The 21,572-nt window shown below is 33.4% G+C and overlaps 1 protein-coding gene across 30 annotated transcripts in view; it reads left to right on the forward strand.

Moving 5' to 3' along the window:
• Positions 1–21,572, forward strand: part of CCDC91 (coiled-coil domain containing 91) — a 373,101-nt gene that overhangs the window by 129,198 nt on the left and 222,331 nt on the right. The window lies entirely within an intron of this gene.

Here is a 21,572-nt window from a genome sequence, read left to right on the forward strand (position 1 = left end):
ATTCTTAAAAATAAGACTTTCAGGTCCAAGTAGTAAACTTGAAAATTTTGCTTTATACAGTAGTTTTCATGAATTTCTGCATTTCATTTGTTTTGCTTCACTCATTTGACTTCCTTAAATTTTAGAACAATAATCTTCAATCCAGGCTCACATTATAATTTCCAGGAAAGTTTCAAAAAATACTAAGTTACTGGCTCACGCCAGTTAATGTATTCAAGTGATTCAAACATCAAAAACTGCATATAGTAAATAAGGGCATATAGTGAAAAGTCTACACCTCATCCTCTGCTATATCCACCTAGTTCTTTTTTCCCCCTCAACAGATAATTCCTGTTTTTTTTTTGTATCCTTGTATTTTATAATGCAAACCAAAGCCGATCAGAAATATACATATCTCTCCTTCCTTCTGTCTTATTTAGATAATAGTGTACTAAATATTTATTTAGTTAAGATTATTTCTTGGAGGCCTTTTCACAGTGACTCATATAGAAATTCTTTATTCTATGAACATCTGAAATACTTGATTTTCTTGTATCATAAAACATTGCTGTCAAAGTCTAATACCAATCTAATTCTTTTTCCAGTTTCTTGTTATATCCTGGTTTTGGTTATTTTTGGTTGATTCCTCTAGGTTTACAATATGTCTTTCTAATATATGTAGTTTCAATTTCTTACTTTACAGTTTTAAGAAGTTATTACGTTATAAATTTAATGTTTGTTTTATTCTCTGACTGTCTTCCTTATGGTGTGCCTGTTATTTGTATGTTGGATAGTCTTTGCCTTCTACATTTGTCTAAAACTTGACTCCTTTTTATTGCTTCGTTTTTTTTGATCTAAAATTTGCTCCCCCTTTTATTCTTTAGTTTACATAATCATTTCTGAAATGATTTATTCTGTCATAATTCTTTTCTAAAATCTCTCATCATTTCTGAGTTGTTCTAACTTTGTTTTATGTTGTTTAATCTATTTTATCATTTTCTGAGTATCTTTTAGCTCACTTTGTGTTGTTTTTAATTTTTCTTTTTATTTTATTTATTTATTTTTACTTTCAGCCAACTCACACCAATTTTTTTTTTTTTTTTTGGTTATGCTTTTATTTTCTGTAGGGCTGTCATTCTGTTCCTTCTTTTTTCATATAATAGCATTGTATGGGATTCAACTAATGCTCTTCTGTTGTTTTTACATGAAATTAGTTCTCTTAAACTTCTTAAATGAGTCATTTAAGATAGTGTTTTCTCTCATTTTAAAATCCTATGTTTTTGTCTGATTAAAAAATATGGTAACAACATTTTATAATTTTCTGACTTCATTTACTTCTTCCACTTTTATCTTGATCCTCTTTTTCTTCTCTCTCTGTTGTCTCCGGTTTGGTCAATTTGGATTTTCCCAACCATGTATCCTCAGTGTGGGGCTTTATCTTGAAAGTATTTAGAGTTTTTTTCGCCCATTGACTCCTTATTGAAGACCACTTGTACTTACCTGAAATTGTGTAGACTTCTCTCAGTTTCAGCTACTGTTCTTATCTTGGCATGCTGACCTCTCCAGTGAGTTTCTGTCAGCCATTTCAGAGTTTTCATGTCTGCCTGATGTCCTATTACTTTTATCTTTTTTCCTGCACAGATTCGGATGCCATACACGTCTTAGGACTATTGATGGTTTGTCTCACCTGTTCATATTTTGGCATTCGTAAGGGATATTGTGAGATATAGATTTGTGATAGAAATATCTCAGTTTGTGCTTCTATTTTTTTAAAAAATGCGTTCTCTGAGGGATTTTTGAGACATCTAAAAACCATACCTTTGTTAATACTGTATTCTTAGATTCTTTTTGCTGCTGATTGCTATTAAAGGGAATTATGTGTGGTGAGAAGGATTAAACACATGCTTTCCCTGAGAATGCTTATTTTTTACGGAATTAGTAGTAGATTACTGGGACTTGGCGTTCTCAATCTCATAGCAATAAAAAAACTTAAATAAAACTTGAAACATATTTTATTTATTTTTGTGTACTATTATTAAGCACTTATGGGTGTCTGTGTCTGTAAGAATTGTTGAAATGAAAAAAATGTTTGGAGAATAATGATTTTTTCAAGTAGTTTTTTATTGTTTATTTTCACCTTGAGTTTTATAGAAAATTGATCATACATTTGCCTAAGAGCCACTAAATTTGACAAGCTTCATGTTTTTTTTTTGTTTGTTTTTTAAGAGAAGATGATGAACTAGTTTTATGTCCGTGTGTAGGGTGAGTGCGGTGATTACAAGCATATCTGTAGAGTTACTACTTATTTGATTCTGTGCACTGAAACATATAACTTGTATTTGTACCTTTTTTTATCAGTATTTGCAGATACTGATTACCAACACCATGATTGATGTTCCTAATAAGCACCTTAAGTAATTTCTTTCCTTACCAAAGTATTGATTTATAGAATAAACGTTTCACTTTTATACTGTTTATCCTCATTCACTGTCTTTATTCTCTGATTAGCAGTTAGCAACTTAAATAAAATAAGGGCCATTTCACAAAAATAAAAATTTATTTTTAAAAATGAAAATAGCTTTAACTGTTTTTTTAATTAAAAAAACTAGCTTATTTGATACCATTTAAACAATGAGAAGAGTATACAAATTTTATTAATTTTATCACCTAAATATGCAGTTTTTAATAGAAACAAAAACAATTTCTTTATTACTTTCCTAACCATGGGGGGAAAATATACAACTTAATAATTTGAATATTAGTGCAGTCATTCACACCTGTAGTTCCAACACTTTGGGAGGCTTGGCAGGAGGATTGCTTGAACGCAGGTAATCGAGACCAGCCTGGGCAACTTAGTGAGACCCTGTTTCTCAAAAAAACAAAACAAAACAAAATTACCTGGTGGACATGGTGTGTGCACCTGTTGTCCTAGCTATTTGGGAGGCTGAGACAAAAGGATTGCTTGAGCCCAGGAGTTGAGATTGCAGTGAGCTATGTATGATTGTACCACTGCACTCTAACCTCAGTGACAGAGCCAAACTCTGTCTCCAAAAAAATTTCTTTTTCAATTATTTGTTACTGAATAACAGTAGCAATGAGAAAATTAATGACATTTTAGTCTCAAAAAATGCCAAGAATTAGAGGCAGTTATGAGAATTAATAGAGGTACAGTTTTTTGAAATTCTGTGCTGGCTTTTATTTTAAGGGGCTTATGTCATTTTCTTATCCCTGTTCTAATAATTGAGAAAATCAAATTGTCACTTTATTTATTGGAACTGAATGAAACAGTTTTGAAGTCATTGGGAGAATATCATTTTCAAAATCCCACAAACTAATTGATGCCAGTGAGAATGTTTTTCTTCCTCCTTGCTACATTAGTCATCATCCACAGTAGTAGACATTTAAAGTAGATGCTAGTACTTCCTCAAGTCCAAGATGAGGATGTTTAAGGAACGCTGTCAATTTACTGATAGGTTTTGAGGGGACGGAAAAGACTAAATTAGATTTTAAGACCACCTAATTCAGAAATCTTAAGGTGTAATGGAATATGCATCTTAGACTTGACTCGGTAAGTAAAATGAATTTTTCTGTTCCAAATGTTTTTTAAGATATTTAGAATTTGTAAACAGTTAGTTTGGTAATTTAAAATGTTTTCAAAAGAAAAATCAAGTAAACTGTTTTGGTGAATTTAAGCAAATAAACTTCAAATATTTTAGCACATAGAAAATAAAAAAATTATGCTTATAAATGTAAAAATAGTTCCATGATTTAAGCAAATTAGCAAACCATTAAACAGATTTGCAGCAGGAAAAAAGTATTAATGCCAAAAAATGGATTAGAAGTTTCCACCTTAAATTTAGTTGCTTACATTCTCAAGATTCTGCATAAAGTCTCTTAAGCAAACATCTATTCTGTCAGCAATAATTCCGCCTTGGATAAACCTCGTTGGCTATGATACTGCCATTGTGCAAAGTTAAACATTTATTCTAAATACAGTTGTCCCTCGGTATCTGTGAGGGCTTGGCTCCAGGACCTCCCTTAGATACCAAAATCCATAAATGCTCAAGTTCATGATATAAAATGGCATAGTATTTGCATATAACCTGTGCACATCCTCCTGTACACTTTAAATCATCTCTAGGTTAGTTATAATACCTAATACAATGTGAATGCTGTGTAAATTGTTGTTATATTGTATTATAATAATACAATATAATAATAACAAGAGAAGAAGTCTATATATGTTCAGCACAGTTGCAATTTATTTCTTCTGAATACTTTTTTCCCCCCAGTTGGTTAAATCCCTGGATTCTGTACCTACAGATGCAGAGGGCTGACTATCTTCACCTGGCCTTACAATTTTTACTCATTTATTATTGTGAGAGATTCAAGGCTGGATGCTGAATCTTCATATTTCCTTGCAAAGTTAGACAGTATATGACCTCTTTTGATCTATGCTAATACCAAGGTTTATATGAATACATTTCAGAAATGCTGTACTATTATGATACTTTTTCTATGACATTATTTCATCTCTTTTCTTATAAATTTAAGAACTCTTTAACATGGTCTTTTCAGGAACATATAATTTGTTAGAATATGGTTTTAACATTTATTTACGGTTACTCCATATGCTATTAGGTTGTTTATAAGTACATTTATCACTTTAGAGGGATATATTTTATCTCCTTTACTTGATAGTAAATCACCCAAGGAACATTCCCAGAGTGCACACAGACTTTTTTTTTTGTACTCAGTAAATGTTTTTGAGAAGTGCTTGGTGAGTTTTTTTTTTTTTATGTGCTTAATGGCAATGCCACAAAATAGGAAAACATGGACTTACAATGTGGCTAAGCCTCATCCTCATGCAGTGGTGAAGCAAACCCGTTATTTTTGAATATTCTAGTTTACAATCTCAAGGGATGTATTTACTGTATTTCCCTACTTATCTGAGGGCAGACTTTGACCTCAGCCATTCTAGAACAAAGCCACAGACCTCAGCAGTAAATGAAGACTGGTTTGAAGCAAATTCTTACAAAATCAATAAACTTTGTTTGGCAGGTAAGTATCTCAACCAGACAGTTACATATAAAATAAAGGAGAAAAGATACATTTGATCACAGTGGCCAGAAAAGCATGTTGAGGAGAAGACATGTTCAGAGTTTGGAAATTTGAGAAAATTTTGGTAAGGGTTAGGTGGCTCCCAGGGCCTTTGTTTTCTTTATATTCATTTGCTGAATTTTGAACTTTGGACTTTTCTCAGGTATAAGTGATTTAAGCGATATTGCTATATGTTGGTAAGAGTTGAAGAGCTGTACTCTCCTTTTGTCTTTGAATGTTTACTTTTGAGAAGGCCGTGTGTGTTTACATGTTCTGTTTGAGGGAAGAAGGGCATTGTGGTTTTGAAAGGAATAGGTAAGAAATCTACTATGTAAAGCTGTTTAACAATGCAGAGAATGGTGTCCTGAATGGAAGAATGCTTACGTATAGTAAATGCTATTTGAGCATTTTTTTGCTTGGTTTAGTTTGTTCATTGCTACTTCATCTTTATTATTTAGCTTTCTATTTCAAAGCCACTTGCTGAGACAGGCTTTTTCTGACCCTTCTGGATAAAGTAGTTCTTCTTTCCCATATCCCACTCCTCTTTTATTTTCCTCAAAACTTACCCGAATCATACTTGTTTGTATAGTTGTTGTTTGGCTGTTTCTCTTTCCTCCCAGAATGTAAGTTCCTAGTGGGATAAATTGTCTTATTTAACCATGATATTATCAACTCCTAGGACAGTGCCTTGCGCAAAAAAAAATGTTGGTTGGTTGACTGAAATGTGTGGTTTGTAGACTACCATAGATTGAATGGTTTCCCCCTAAAATTCATGCATTGATGCTCTCATCCCCATTCTGATGGTATCTGGAGATGGGGCCTTTGGGAATAAATTAGGTTTAGATGAAGTCATTAGGATGGGGTCCTCATAATGGAATTAGTACACTTATAATAATAATAATAGACATCAGAAAACTTGTTCTCTGTGTCTCTGCCATGTGGGGACACAGTGAGAAGGTAGCTGTTTTACAAGCCAGGAAAAAAGCCCTCACCAGAAAATGATCATGCTGGCACCTTGATCTTGGATTTCTAGCCTCCCAAATTGTGAAAAAATAATTTTTTATCATTTAAGCTACCTAGTCTATGTTATTTTGTTATATTAACCTGAACAGTCTAAGACATGGAGTATAGCTGTTTTATATTTAAAGGTATAGTGTATTATGTCATTATGTATATCATATATTATATCACTATACATATATCACTATACGTATAGTGTATATATGTGTAGTGTATAGTGATACGTATATAACTATAGTGATATACATGTAGTGATGTAATACATCATAGTGATGTAATACACTATAGCTTTAATTTATAAATATATGGAGGAAGTTTTTGGGATACAAGCATTAGAAATGTTTATTTTCTTTAAAGCTAAGAAATGACTTCTCCCCTATTAAATAATATATTCTAGGAAAATACTGAATTTACTTTTAGCTATAGATACAGTATGGAAAGCATTCTAATTATGAAAAATAGATGTAATTATGTTACCTACTCCATCTGCATCTAAAATTACAGGATAGTTGCTGGGGGTCTCACAAGTTAAAGCAGCATGTGAAATCACAGAGCAGCATGAAATCTGCAGAATCTGAAGAAAAGCACCCTTCATGGCAAACAATAACCTGCTCTCTACTGCCTAGGAATTTGTGGATGTGGCAACAGCTCCAGTCCTTCTTCTGCTTTGAGATGTTACCAATGACCTCTCACATTTAAAAAATCCTTGGCCTCTTCTTTTGCTTTTAATTCCCTGAAACCTTTCTTCTCTATCATTTTGGACTTTTTCCCCACTTGGTTTTTGAAGTTTCTCCCATTTTTTTGTAGTTTCTTATTCTCAAGTCATAAGTTTCCATTTCTTTTTGGTATGTGTATATTTTCTGTGTGTCTGTTATACCTTCTGTGCTTATTTTTTCTCTGTCATACAAATTTTTTGAGGTTTTTCTTAAAACATAATTTTTCTGGTAATATAGTCTAGTAAAAATTTCAAATACAGAAATCCATAACTTAGAAGCTAAGATGCCTATAATTTTATACTTTATGGATAACTTTTAGACAGATACTATTAACTTGTTTTCCAGAATATTGTACATATTTATACTTTCACCAAGAAATACATGCGAATGCCTATTTTACTATATCCTTGCCTACTGGGTATTGCCAGACTTTTAATATGCCAATTAGAGAAGTAAAATATATCTTTTTATATTTTAGTTTTTATGTCCTTATTAGTATGTTAGATTTTTTTCACATGGCTGTTGATCATTTTCCCCTACATTTCCTATATCTTTTTATTTTTAATTAAAAAAAATTCTGTTTATCTTAAGTGATTTATAAGAAACTTTATATATTAGGATTATTGACATTTTTGTCATATATTCTGGAATATATGATAATTTTTTTTGTTTTTTATGTTGATAGCTTTTTCTACAGTTAATTAAAAAAATTAACTCTAGTAAATTTTTGTTTTTTTATGTTGATAGCTTTTTGATAGTAAATTTTTTAGTATATAATGGTATATACTATTACTATATATTTTAGTATATAATAGTGTAAGGGTAGTCTCTTATATATGAGTTTTGGGTTAGAAAATATTTGTCTATGTTTAATTCCAGTCATTTTGTAGTTTCATTTTACATTTAACTTTTGATCTATCTGGACTTTCTATTGATAGAGTGAAATAGAGTCTAATTACTCCTTTCCCCACATAGTTAGCTTGTTACCGTGACAATATTTGTAAAACAGTCCCTCTTTTCCCTTATTTGGAATGCGCCTTTGCCATATACTAAATTTCTGTATCTACTTAGATATATTCTGGATTTGATTTCCATTTCTGTTGATATGTGTCTGTGTATTCCTGTGGTAGTGCCACCTACATTACTGTTTTATTGTACATTTAGAGATTTGATAGGGCTATGCTTTCTTTTCTTAACTATTCTTGCCTGTTACTCTTAACAGTTGAATTTAATAATCATTTAATCAAGGCTTTAAACCCTGTTGCGATTTTGATGGAAATTTTGTTAAATTCTTAGATGTATAGATGCAAAATGGACACTATTCTCTATTTTTAATCCTTCTATTTAATTATAAGATATGTTTCTTGTGGCAGGGCATGGTGGCTTACACCCATAGTCGCAACACTTTGGGAGTTGGAGGTTGCTGTGATTTGACTGCACCACTGCACTGCAGGCTGGGTGACAGAATGAGACCCCATCTCTTAAGAAAAAAAAATGTTCCTCCATTTATTTCAGACCCTTTAAATATCTTTAAATTGAGTTTTATGACTTTATTCTTAGAGCTATTGACATTTGTTAACTTGTTCCTAAAAATTTTAAGGATTTTTATTTGCTTTACATGTAGTGATATACTCCTTATTTAGATATCAGATTTCTTGTAATCTTTTCAGTCTGGAGGGCTAAAAGTCTTTTGAGCGCCTAAAATTGCTCTCAGTTTTGTGCCTGAATTCACTGTAACAAACTAGGATACTTGTACTTTCCCAGAAACTATGTCAGGCAATGAAAACACAAACATGTACATTCATTGAGTTAATAATGAATGAGTGAATGAATGTAAGCAGTTACCATACAGTCTTATAAGGTTTCTAATGGAGATAGTTTCCAAATAAGGAAGATCACAAAGGAGGGGGAAGTCATTAGAGTTTAGACTCAGAATGTAAGTAGGTCTTTGCCAAATTGTCAGGTGGGGAAGGTAGCTTCTTATAGAGGGAGTGGCATATGCAAAGCTCTGCAGTTGTGAAATAACATGACCTGTGTGAAAACCTGCTAGTACTAGAGTTTCAGTAGTGAGGGATATTGGTATGTCAGCACAGGATGTGAGGGGAAGGCATTTTTGTAGCTGAATCTGAAAAGGTTGTTAGAAGCTGTCAAAATGTTTTTAGCAGTTGAGTAACACTAAATATACTTACATTTTGGCAAGATATTTCTTGCAGTTGATATGGATGAGTTGGAGGGAGATGAGATGGAGTTAGAGAGACCTTTTTAGAGTCTGCTGCATTAGTCCAAGAGAAATATGAAAGAGAGCTTAATAAAGTGGAGAAATACAAATAAAGATGGAGAAGAGGGAGAGATGTTTGAAGGATATTTAGACAGAAAATTTAGAAAATTCGTCACTTGGGGGTGAGAAAGAGGAAAGAATCTATAATGGCTTGGCTTTGAGATTTGTGAAATTCTTCAGACCCTAATTTGTAAACTTTCCTTGTGAAACTTAAAAAAAAAAGTATAGGTCACAAAAATAGTGATTGTTTCTTGCACTCTATAGCGATTTAATAACAGCAAAGTGGGGTAGGGGACTGTCAAGAAGTGGACAAATAACCTTCACGTGCATTAAATCTTCTCTTCCTCAGTCTCTCTCAAATCATTAACAGTCTTTCCCTCAGCAATGCCATTGCCCTATTCTCGGGAGCAATCACCTTTCACTCAGATTACTGTAATTTTACTTTTCTCGCATCCAGTATCCATGCTGAAGCCAGAATAATTCTTCAAATCTGATCGTTTTATTCTCTGGTTTAAAACTCTTCAGTGGTTTTTCTCTTTTCCTTAGGATTAACGCCAACCTTTGAAAATACCTTACAAGGTTTCATTTTCCTTACTTGTAAAGTAGTAGTAGTAGTAATAATAATAATAATAATAATAATAATACTTCCTTTTTGAGTAATTATGAAGATTAAGTTAGTTCATGTTCTGAAGTGTTTAAGAACAATGCCTGGCACACAACACTGTTATAAATGTTTGCTCATGTTATTTTTATTTTTTAGTATCTTACTTTCCATCCCATCTAGACTGTAAGAACCATAAAGGTTGAAATGATGTCTTTCTTTTGATATTATGCTCTCAGTATTTAGCACAGAAAATATTGAATATTAAGTGTGTAACACATAGTTTTATGAATGAATGTCATCTGGAAGCATAATAAGTATTCAAAAACTCCAAAGCAGAGGCAGAATGTACTATTTGTCATAATGTAATAGGAGAATGAATTTTCATAGTATTCTGTGTTGCTAAGAAAAACAATTGCATCCAGTTGCTTTCGTTATAAGACAGCAGCTCCGAAATGTTTTTATTGTTTGAAGAAAGATATTAAATAAATTGGGAATAACATAAAAGTAATTGAATATATACAAATAGAAAAGAAAAGCAATGACAGTGTTTGGTTATTAACTAAAATTAATAGATATCCTAAGTGATTTTTTTTTTTTATGTAAGAAAAAGTTGCTGTACTTGGAGGTCTGAATGTACTTTTTCTCCTGAAATGGTTAAGAAACAGGTTTATTCATGTATTTATTCATCCAACAAAAATTTAAAAGATGCCTTCTATGTTCCAAGTTCTGTTTTGGGTGATTGTGATACATTAGTGGAAGAACAACAAAAATCACTGTTTATGGAGTTTACATTTTAGTGGATAAGAAAGACAGTGTTTAATAAACATAAAAATAAGTTAATTATAAAGTAAAAAGTGAGTAAGTGATGAAAACTATAACAAGGCAAAGGATACATTGTCAGTACTGGAGCAGAGGAGGGGTGAATTACAATTTTTAATGAAGTGATCAGGATTTCATTTAAAAGATGTCTTTAAAGCAAAGAGTTAAAGATGGCAAGGAGAGGAGATTTTAGACATAAGAAACAGCCAATGAAAATGCACTGGATTAGTAATCTATTAAACCAGTGTTGCAGAAGCAGAATAAATAAGGGGGAAGTATAATGGGAGGTGAAGTTATTTGATGATAGAGGTAGGGCAAGGGAGTGGGGAGGACGTAATGATTTTGACTTCTATTTAGGAAATATTATTTTATTTCAGTTGTATTTAATTTTACATTTTAAAAAATGTATAGACCTAATCAAATTGTGTTTAAACAATATGTCACAGTAAGAGGAACCATAGGAAATAAAGCATTTTACATCTGCAAGATATTTGATAGCAAGCATATTCTTTGGGGAAAAAACCTGATCAGCAAAAGCAGCACTCTTTATTCCTTTATCGTTGATGCATATATGCCTGGCCATATGCTTTGCTTCCAAAAAATTTTTTTTGTCTAAGAGATATTTGTGGCAATCTGTATTTTTCCCTCCAGTGGACCCCTCATTTGTTCTCTGTGCCATTATATACATGCTGCTGAGATTCTGCTTAGAAGTAAGACACATGTCCACATTTGTTCCACTACAATTGGGAGACATTGCTGTGGCTCAAACTAGGGTTAGTTTTTGAGCAAGACTACATGTTTTGGACCATTTGGGATATTTTTTATTATACATCTTTCATGGACTTACAGCAGATTTAATGTTTGAGTGATTTTTAAAGCTGTTTTCTGAGACAACTTTAAATCTCCATTCTATTTATAGAAAATTCCACAGCTAATTTTTAAAAAAGAAACAAGTGATGATAAATGAAACTGGCTTTATTATAAACAAAGTTCAAAGTGTTACTGACAAAGCAGGTTCCCCCAAAATGGGTTTCTCTTTGGGGTGCCATAAAGCCAGTACACAAAACTGAAGGTGAACAACAAACAGTGAAGGTTTTATTTGATACAGTAGAATTGAGAAGCAGGAAGTTGGCTCACAAATCAACTTCTCAGCTCATTAGAGCCAGAAAGTCACAGGTATAGGACATCTTTAATGAAGAGGTTGGGCATTAAAAGTAAGGAGAAGAATATTCATGTCTGTTCTGCAAATGGGCAGAGAACTTCTCGAAACCAGAGCGCTACCTTTTTGTCCTTTTAGGGTTTCTTCTAGTACTTGTCATAGTGATAAAGGAGTTAAAAAGAAATTATTTAGGCAGATAGGGAGGGTATAGAAGTCCTCAGTAAGGTTTTCCTTTTAATGAAAAGCAGCCCCCAAATCATTTTCTTTTCTAACAAAGAGCAGCCTGTAAAATTGAGCTGCAGACATAGACAAGCAAGCTGGAAGCTTGCACAGGTGAATGCCGGCAGCTGTGCCAATAGGAGAAGGCTACTTGGGGACTATGCATGTTCAACGTGGTGGCTTCATCTTCCCTTTCCCTTTCCAACCGTGTGTGTACAGTAAGGAACAGACAACATGGTTCTGGCCAAGTAGAAAATCCATTTGTATAATAAAAAGATTAGGGTGGGGTGGCCATCTTCCTTGTGCTATATAAATGTCACGAACCTGGTCCAACCAATCTTTGGGTCCTATGTAAATCAGACCCTGCCTCCTCCATCTAATCTATAAAAGCCCATGTACTTCAGCATGGGCCAGAAATCTCAAAGGAGAGAGAGAGCTATTCTCCTTTCTCTTTCTTTTGCCTGTTAAACCTCTGCTTCTAAACCCACTTCTTGTGTGTCCACATGCTTGATTCCCTTGGTGTGAAACTACGAACCTTGGGTATTTACTCCATACAACGACGCCACTTCAATAGTGATTGTCAACTCTCCTGGCACTGGTTGGAATGTCATTTAGCATGGAAATTAGATTATAATGAAGTTTGAAGTTCTTCAGAGGTCAAATGAGCTGCCATGTTCAATCTCGTCGGTCTTAGCAGGTTTGGTCGCAGTAGGGAACTTTTGACCTCAAGCATCCTGTTACCTAAAGATAAGCAGAGTTAAGGTAAGATAGGAATTCACCTAGGTAGATCCTGTAGGCGTTATGCTGGGTAACAAAAATATCCCCCTGTATCATATATCCTTGGTAATATAGGGGCACTCTGTTAATTTAACACTGAAATTTAACTTTTAAATTTCTTTGCCTTTCAGGGCATCACAATTTATTTGATGTTTGTATACTGTCAACCTCTCTAAGAATACAGGAAGAATGAGTCTTAAACATATTGTCATCTAGCCTTACATTATTATCTAGAGGAATGTATTTGAACAACATTTCAACTTTGATGTCCACATCAGCTGTTTGTAGCTTTGGTTGTTGTTTTCTGTGTGCGAAACATGTGGTGTTTTTTTCCATTTACTTATTTGCAGCTCATTTTTCTGTACAAAAGTTTTGGATGTCTTTTGTGATTTTCAACATCAAACTAGAAAACTATAAATTAAAAAAAATCAGAATTAGTGACTGTACACATAGAATGGAATTTTGAGGCCAAGAGAAAAATAAGTCTGTATTTAGTTATTTTCAAAACATTTGTTGAAGCTGAACGGCAGATTTTATTTTCAGATTGCCAATTTAGAAAGAGCATCATAATAATTTGTAAGGAAAAGCTAACTCCTTGCATAGTGGAAGTTGTGTAGACATTTCATAGGATTTGCAGTAATGATCCCTTAAAATTTGGGTGAAGTGCTTGTGTAAAAGCAGGTTAAGATGTAGTGAGAGAATATAAAACTTTCCTCTGTCCATAATGATGTTCTGTTCGTTTTATGAGAGGCATCACATTTTCCAAATGGCAGTGACTAAAAAATTATTATTTTTTATAAACGTGTTAGATATGATATAAACAGATGCGATTTTTTTTTCTTTTTAACTCCTTTTTTATTTATAAACTGAACATATTCTTAATCTTTCTTTTTAGGACACTCAGCTATAGGATAGTTTATTGAGTATAGTTGCTTAAAATAAGATAAAACAGTTTGAGTCAGTAGCTTGAAGGTAGGAGGCAAATGATTAACTTCAGACAATGGAAAAGAAATGAGAACCATTGGTGTTTGGAAAAAGATTGTAAACCATTTACTTTCCACTAACCTCATAAAATTTGTCTTTCAAAAAATAAAAATGCATTTTTTATACCTGGACTCTACATATGGTTTTCAATGGAAAATAAAGAAGTCTTCCTGAAATAATACTGAAGAAAGCAAGTTAAAATGTGAATCAGTTGCTTGTTATGTAAATAATGATTCACTTCAATGTTGGATTTCAAGGGCCAATAATTTTTATGAAAGTATTACTAAAGCAAGGTGTTTGGGTTGGATTTTAAAGTCTATGTCCTTTGGTTGACTTTCCATTGTTTTATACATTTTAGAGAGCTTGTTTATAATATTGTGGCATGTATTTTATTCCCACCAAATTCTTCCTTTTGCATCCTGGCACAAATGTGGACATATAGGATCTAAAACCTAAAGATGTATTTCATAGGTGAAACTTTTTCCATATGTCATAAACCCTCTTGTGCATATACCTAAATATACTTAATTTTATATGATAAAGTCTACATATACTTGAGGCACCTTTTTATTTAAATAGGAATTTGAATCAGTAATTACTGACCAAATGACGGAAATAGTGTATATAGATGGTATAAATTGTCAGATATTATTAAGGACATTATTAAGAATTATTAATTTTTTATTATACTTTAAGTTCTAGGGTACATGTGCACAACGTGCAGGTTTGTTACATAGGTGTACATGTGCCATGTTGGTTTACTGTACCCAGTAACTCGTCATTTACATTAGGTATTTCTCCTAATGCTATCCCTCTCTCAGTCTTCCACCCTATGACAGGCTCTGGTATGTGATGTTCCCCTTCCTGTGTCCAAGTGTTCTCATTGTTCAGTTCCCACCTATGACTGAGAACATGCGGTGTTTGATTTTCTGTCCTTGTGATAGTTTGCAGAGAATGGTTTCCAGTTTCATCCATGTCCTTGCAAAGGACATAGACTCATCCTTTTTTGTGGCTGCATAGTATTCCATGGTGTGTATGTGCCACATTTTCTTCATCCAGTCTATCTTTGATGGATATTTGGGTTGGTTCCAAGTCTTTGCTATTGTGAATAGTGCCACAGTAAACATACGTGTGCATGTGTCTTTATAGTAGCATGATTTATAATCCTTTGGGTATATGCCCAATAATGGGATGGCTGGGTCAAATGCTATTTCTAGTTCTAGATCCTTGAGGAATTGCCACACTGTCTTCCACAATGGTTGAATTAGTTTACACTCCCACCAGCAGTGTAAAAGCGTTCCTGTTTCTCCACATCCTCTCCAGCATCTGTTGTTTCCTGACTTTTTAATGATCGCCATTCTAACTGGAGTGAGATGGTATCTCATTGTGATTTTTATTTGCATTTCTCTGATGACCAGTAATGATGAGCATTTTTTCATGTGTCTGTTGGCTGCATAAGTGTCTTCTTTTGAGAAGTGTCTGTTCATATGCTTTGCTCACTTTTTGATGGGGTTGTTTGTTTTTTTTCTTGTAAATTTAAGTTCTTTATAGATTCTGGATATTAGCCCTTTGTCAGGTGGGTAGATTGCAGAAATTTTCTCCCATTCTGTATGTTGCTTATTCACTCTGATGGTAGTTTTTTTTTTGCTGTGCAGAAGCTCTTTAGTTTAATGAGATCCCGTTTGTCAATTTTGGCTTTTGTTGACATTGCTTTTGGTGTTTTAGTCATGAAGTCCAATTAAGGACATTATTAAGGATTATTAAGCAACATTGAGGTGGCTGCTACAATATTTTCATAGAGTGCGTTGATGGGCACACTTATAGGGGTTGCAGCTAGACTGATAAATCTGACACTTGAGATTATTGCTCTTGTAGAGCTTATTATAATCCAATGGGTTATAGGTATTTAACTGTGATTACTTCTCCTACTTCAAAGTTTTACTCTTTTAAAACCAAAACAAAAACCCGTCAGATATTGGAGAAAGCCTATTGAGAAGAGATTGTCGTCACAAGTGAGGATAATGAAATTGATTTTTGCCTGCTCTTTTGGATTTGTTTTATTTCAGCAAAGAAAGGTTATGCTTCCAGATTAGAATTTATTTTTTGTGTTTTCAATAAGATATCTAAGACAAAGGCATCTATTAAAACTGTGATCTAGTGGCTTCTAAATGTAATAAAAAGATTAGGAAATATTCTGAGGCAAAGAGTTATTGATTAATTTCCTTTTATATTTATTTCACTTTGGTCATGTAAAAACTGATGGAACTACAGGCTAAATACTACTTTCTAGCCCCAAGGTATGTTTAAATAGAATCTTAACGCCATGCTTGTGGTTTTTGAATTGCCAGTAATCTCCTGGATGAATATTGTAGACTGGGTATTTGCAGCCAGCGCAGCTGTCCTCCTGACAGAGGTTCATGTGAGGAAAAAACGTCAGCCTGGGCTAAAATTACAGGACAGAACAGAAGCAAAAGGATTGTATCCTATGAAAATGGTGATGGTGGTGTAGTTTTGCCATAAGTCCTTTTGAAAAATCATTTTTAAAACATTGTGGAAATGCCACAGTTTTTGAAATATTTTTTCCCCTTGTTTTGAAGCCTAAGATGTTATGGGGACAATAGACATAACAAATTAGACTGTGTTTGGAAAGATTACTTTTTATGTCACAGTTCTTTACCCAGAGCTAGGAGATAGTTCACTGTTTTTGTGCAGTTATATTAGCCCTAATATGCCTATTTAGTAAGCATATAGTAAACATGCTTTAGTAAGCATGCCTTTAAAATCATTGTTAGAAACTCTGGTCTTCGAAATGTGCCTCTTTGGCAACACATTTCTTAGGGCTTGGAAAACAAACAGATTCTTACCAGCCGAGCTCCTAGTTTTTTCTAGGAATAGATTATGAAGGATATAAAAATATATGAGAAATGGTTCCTACTCTTAAGAATCAAACACTGGAGATATGATCATATGTATAAGACAGTGTGGTATGTGATACATTTTATAAGGGTGGAGTTTAGTAATTTTGTAGATGGGGGCTACAGTCTTCAATCCTTCTTTAAAAGAGTTATTTATTTCCTTCATAGTCAGAAAATACTTAATGTGATTAAATGTTTCATTAAGGTTTTTACAAATTAATATGTAAATTTATTTTTATCCTTCAGAAAGGATTGTGTCTATACTTACTAGAAAATTACAATTACATGTTTTGTAATTAAACTGTATGCATACTATTCATAACATACTGACATAGGAATAGGTAAACCAGATCTAGGACTTGTTGCTTCAGTAAGGACAAAAAATATCAGTAAATAAAAGGTCCAGATAGTAACAAGATGATACATTAGCTTGAGTTAAGGTGTGTTTAACATCTCTTAAGTGATTTAAGAGTGGCTTTCATGCCTAGTTTTCACAGGTTCATTTTAAGGAAGATACTGAAAATCTTGGAGGAGATTCAGAATAGAGCATCCTAAGTAACTAAAGGGGAAGCATGACCTAAAAATATGATGACTTTTAAAGACTATTTTTAAAAAGATGATTAAAAAACACTACTTTTGTATACCTATATATTACCTTTCATAGGAATAATTTAACAAATGATAAAAAATATTTGATCAAACTACTTGTCTTGACTTTTGATTCAGAAAATGTGCTCTATATTTTGTGGAAGTTAATAAAGATTTGGGAGTATTAATGGTCCTAAAATGGACCAAACTAGTTTAATGCCCTACTTGTCGTCCCCTCTGACTTTTCTAGGACATCGCTCCTCAGTTATTTTCCTCACTCATCAGTATATAACCTTGCTTTATGTGTGTTTCTGTGGAAATCCCCTTAATAGATATTCCTGATTTATTAACGTTGACCTCATGGCCAACGGCGCTGTAACTCATGCCTGAAGGAAGCTTATCTAACACAAGTGTTTTTTTTGTAAGGCATGTCATAGCCTTTGCACTTATAAATATTAGGCAGCACCTTAATACTATGCTTGGGGACCATTTTAAACAGTGAAATAACCAACAGTAAGCAAAAATTGTGAAAAACATGGTGTTAAAAAGACCATGAAAAAAGACTTGTTTATCGTATGACAGTTGAAACAGGAATCGTAAAATGCTGTAACTGGTATGACTGTAGCTGAGAATGTGTATGTTGGGCAACTGGAATTTTTTTCCACTTTGGAGTCGGGCACGGTGGCTCAGGCTTGTAATCCCAGCACTTTGGGAGGCCGAGGCGGGTGGGTCACGAGGTCAGGAGATTGAGACCATCCTGGCTAATACGGTGAAACCACGTCTTTACTAAAACTACAAAAAATTAGCTGGGCGTGGGGGCGGGCGCCTGTGGTCCCAGCTACTCGGGAGGCTGAGGCAGGAGAATGGCGTGAGGCTGAGGCAGGAGAATGGCGTGAACCTGGGAGGTGGAGCTTGCAGTGAGCAGAGATTGTACCGCTGCACTGTAGCCTGGGCGACAGAGCAAGACTCCATCTCAAATGAATAAATAAATAAATAAATAATAAATTTTTTTTTCCCACTCTGTGCATGTCCTCAAATGACCACAAAAGCACCTAGGGTATTTATTTTTGGGTTACAAATAAGTTTAGCCAGTAGACAAACTCTCACATATGGAATCTTTGAATAATGTAGATTGACTCCGTTTGGGAACAGATGACTCTATTCATATCTCATCTTTTGCTTTTCACTTTTATCTCTATCTTGGTATCTTTCTAGAGATATTCTTCAGGGAATCTCATCTTTCATTATTTTATTTCCTGTACTTGAAATCTATTCATGATTACCTTTATTGCAGCTTTAAATTTAGAAGTCATTAGGATTATTTTTCAGTGGCCTTTCCTTACCTCAGATTATATGGACTTTATGACAGTCTAGTTTCTCACAAGTGTAATTTGTTCTTTTAAGTTCTAATGCAAATGTGAGTTACAAGTTTTCCAAAATGTTTTTCTATTTTGTTGGAGGTGCATCTCTGTTGAAGATCTTTTTGCTAATCACTGAGTTATTACCGTTTAAACAATATTGATGATCATTTATTTTGGTTTGTTTTTGTACTTATATGACAGACTTCTGTGCTTATCTTTTATTTGCAATTGAAACGACTTCTGACAGAATGTGTGTGTGTGTGTGTATGTATGTGTGTGCATCTCTTATCCTTAAAGTATCAAGTACAGCGAGGGGTGTATGACACTTGTTAGAAGTCTTTAACAGCTTGAGGAATGTGAGGTGCTGTAGGCGGCAGGGATGTTTTCTTCTGTGTTTGGTGTGGGAGTTAGGCGTGCGTTTGTATAGTTCTCTTCTTTATCTAGCTTGTGGCCTCGGGCACTTTGAAGGAATGGTTTTTGAAGAGGAAAACGGGTTTTATTTAAAGCTAAAATAGTGAAGCACCTAATATGAGCTCATCGTTTTCTTGGCATTATAGTAATAGGTAAAAAAAACTCTTTAAAGAGTTCAGGTGGCGTAAAATCATCCATTTTTATTTATTCTCTATCCTTGCCTATAGCATCCTTTGTCTTTGATTGGTCTAGTCTTTGGAAGGGTTAGAAACCACATAACTAGCCTTGTTGGAAGTGCTCAAAGAAGGGCAGGTGGCTTCTGTATTAGGGTTTGGGAACATTCTCCTTGCACATAAATTCTGGAGCACAAATTTTGGATACTTTTATTTACTCCTTAGGATACATTTTTTTTTTTTATGCTTTAGAAAATGGTTTTCTGGATATCTGGTTTGCATAATAAAGTAAGGAAATCCAGTGGGGTGGTATCATATACATTTACCTTACAGGAAGTGTAACTCAATGTAATGGCAAAAGCTGAAAACACTTGTGCACCAAACCAAGCAAACATAACAGTAACAACCCTCATTTCCAAATGGACAAAATTAACATATGCCCTAGAGTCTGAAATGATAGGTATAGTCTGGTCGTTTCATCAGTCAGTCTTCTAAAATGTCTCCTTAATAGTGTTTAGAGAAGATGCAAAATGCTAGTTACTGTTTAGTTCAATGTTTATATGTGTGTGTGTATATATATAAAAATATATACAAATATATAAAAATATAAAAATATAAATATATAAAATATATAAATATGTAAGTATATATATTTATAAAATATATAAGTATATATTTATGAAATATGTAAATATATAAGTATATATTTATATATAAATTTATATATTTGTTATATATATTTGCTATATATAAAAGTATAAATATATAAATATACAAATTTATATATAAATATATTTATATAATTATATATTTATATTTTTATATATTGTGTATATTTATATATACACATAAATTATATATAATTATATATTTATATATAATTAAATATAAAATATTTAATTTATATATTTATAATTTATATAAATTTATATATTTATATATAAATATATTGTATGTATATTAGAGAGCAGGTCTCGCTCTGCTGGAGCCCAATGGTGTGATGATGGCTCACTGCAGCCTCTACCTCCTGGGCCCAAGCCATCCTCCTACCTCAGTCTCCTGAGTGGATGGGACTACAGGCACACTCCACCATGCCTGGCTGTTTTATTTTTTGTGGAGACTGAGCTTTCCTATGTAGCCCGACTTATCTCGAACTCTTGGCCTCAAGCAGTCCTCTGGCTTTGGCCTCTCAAATTAGTGAGATTGCAGGCATGGGCCACCACACCTGTCCTCAAGATTTTAATTTTAAAATATTTTATTTAAATACTTCAACCATTTTTAGTAGAATTCTACCATAAGGCAAACATCCTTATCTCCCACTTTTTTTCGTATTATTTTTGTGTTTTTAGAGATTATATTAACTCTCTGTTACCATATATTTGGTGGAAGGACAGCTTTATGAGTACCAATTCTTAAACTGACATGTAAACAGTGTTGCTTCAAGGCCTGTAGAAAAGTTTGGACTGATTTTTAACCCGGGAGGCGGAGCTTGCAGTGAGCTGAGATCCGGCCACTGCACTCCAGCCCGGGCGACAGAGCGAGACTCCGTCTCAAAAAAAAAAAAAAAAGAAAAAAGAAAAAAAACCACACAATTTTTTCACCTTATATATAGCAGAGATATTTGCCATAGATTTTATTTCCTGAGAAATGATTATTGGTTGATTATCAGAGAGTAAATTTGAACTACTTATTTTTTTTACCCATAATCCCCTTCTGAAAGAAACACAAATGGATCATTTAATTTCTTAGTAATAAATGGAAAAAGTAAACAGGCAACTCCTAGTCACCAGGGCCCTTATTCAGAAGAACAGGATACTCCCAGAGTAGAATTGGTTGGAATATTTTATGCTTGTCTAGCCTGGTTAGTTGTGAGCAGAAAGTAATTACTAATTGATGGCAAGGAAGGAAGAGAATCTGATTCATAGGTACTCTAATCAGAAAAATAATTATTGGAAAATTGGGACATATCGTATTATTTTAAGTGTGATTTTTAAAGTGTTCCTTAAGTCCTACTAGAACAAAAAAGATTTATACTGTGTATTATACGTATTAGAAATTTTAGCAATGGTTCCAGTGTTGTGATTTTTGTAGTTGTAGTTATATTATCTCTTAAAGAAAACTTGCACAGGCTTAATAATTCAACTTCTAAATTTTATTTTAGGCTAACATTTTGGCAGGGGTAGACTTAGTCTATTGGTGACTACTTTCTGAAGCTTGAAAAGTTTTGCTTAAATCATATAGTAAATTGTTATTTCTAGTATGCATGGCATTTTTTATTCCTAGAAATGAAGAAGCATTTTTGGAGATGATTATGAAACACGGAAGTAGACAGGAGAATAGGAAGGTCTGTCATTGTTCATGCTTTTGCAGTTACAGGTAATTCATTTTCAGATCACTTATTTGCCCTTAATGTAATATTCCCATTCCTGAAAGCAGAGAGGAAAAAAAGTAGTCCTTGCTAGAATGCCC

This window comes from Macaca fascicularis, chromosome 11, assembly GCF_037993035.2.
Source record: "Macaca fascicularis isolate 582-1 chromosome 11, T2T-MFA8v1.1".
NCBI classification, from domain to species: Eukaryota; Metazoa; Chordata; class Mammalia; order Primates; family Cercopithecidae; genus Macaca; species Macaca fascicularis.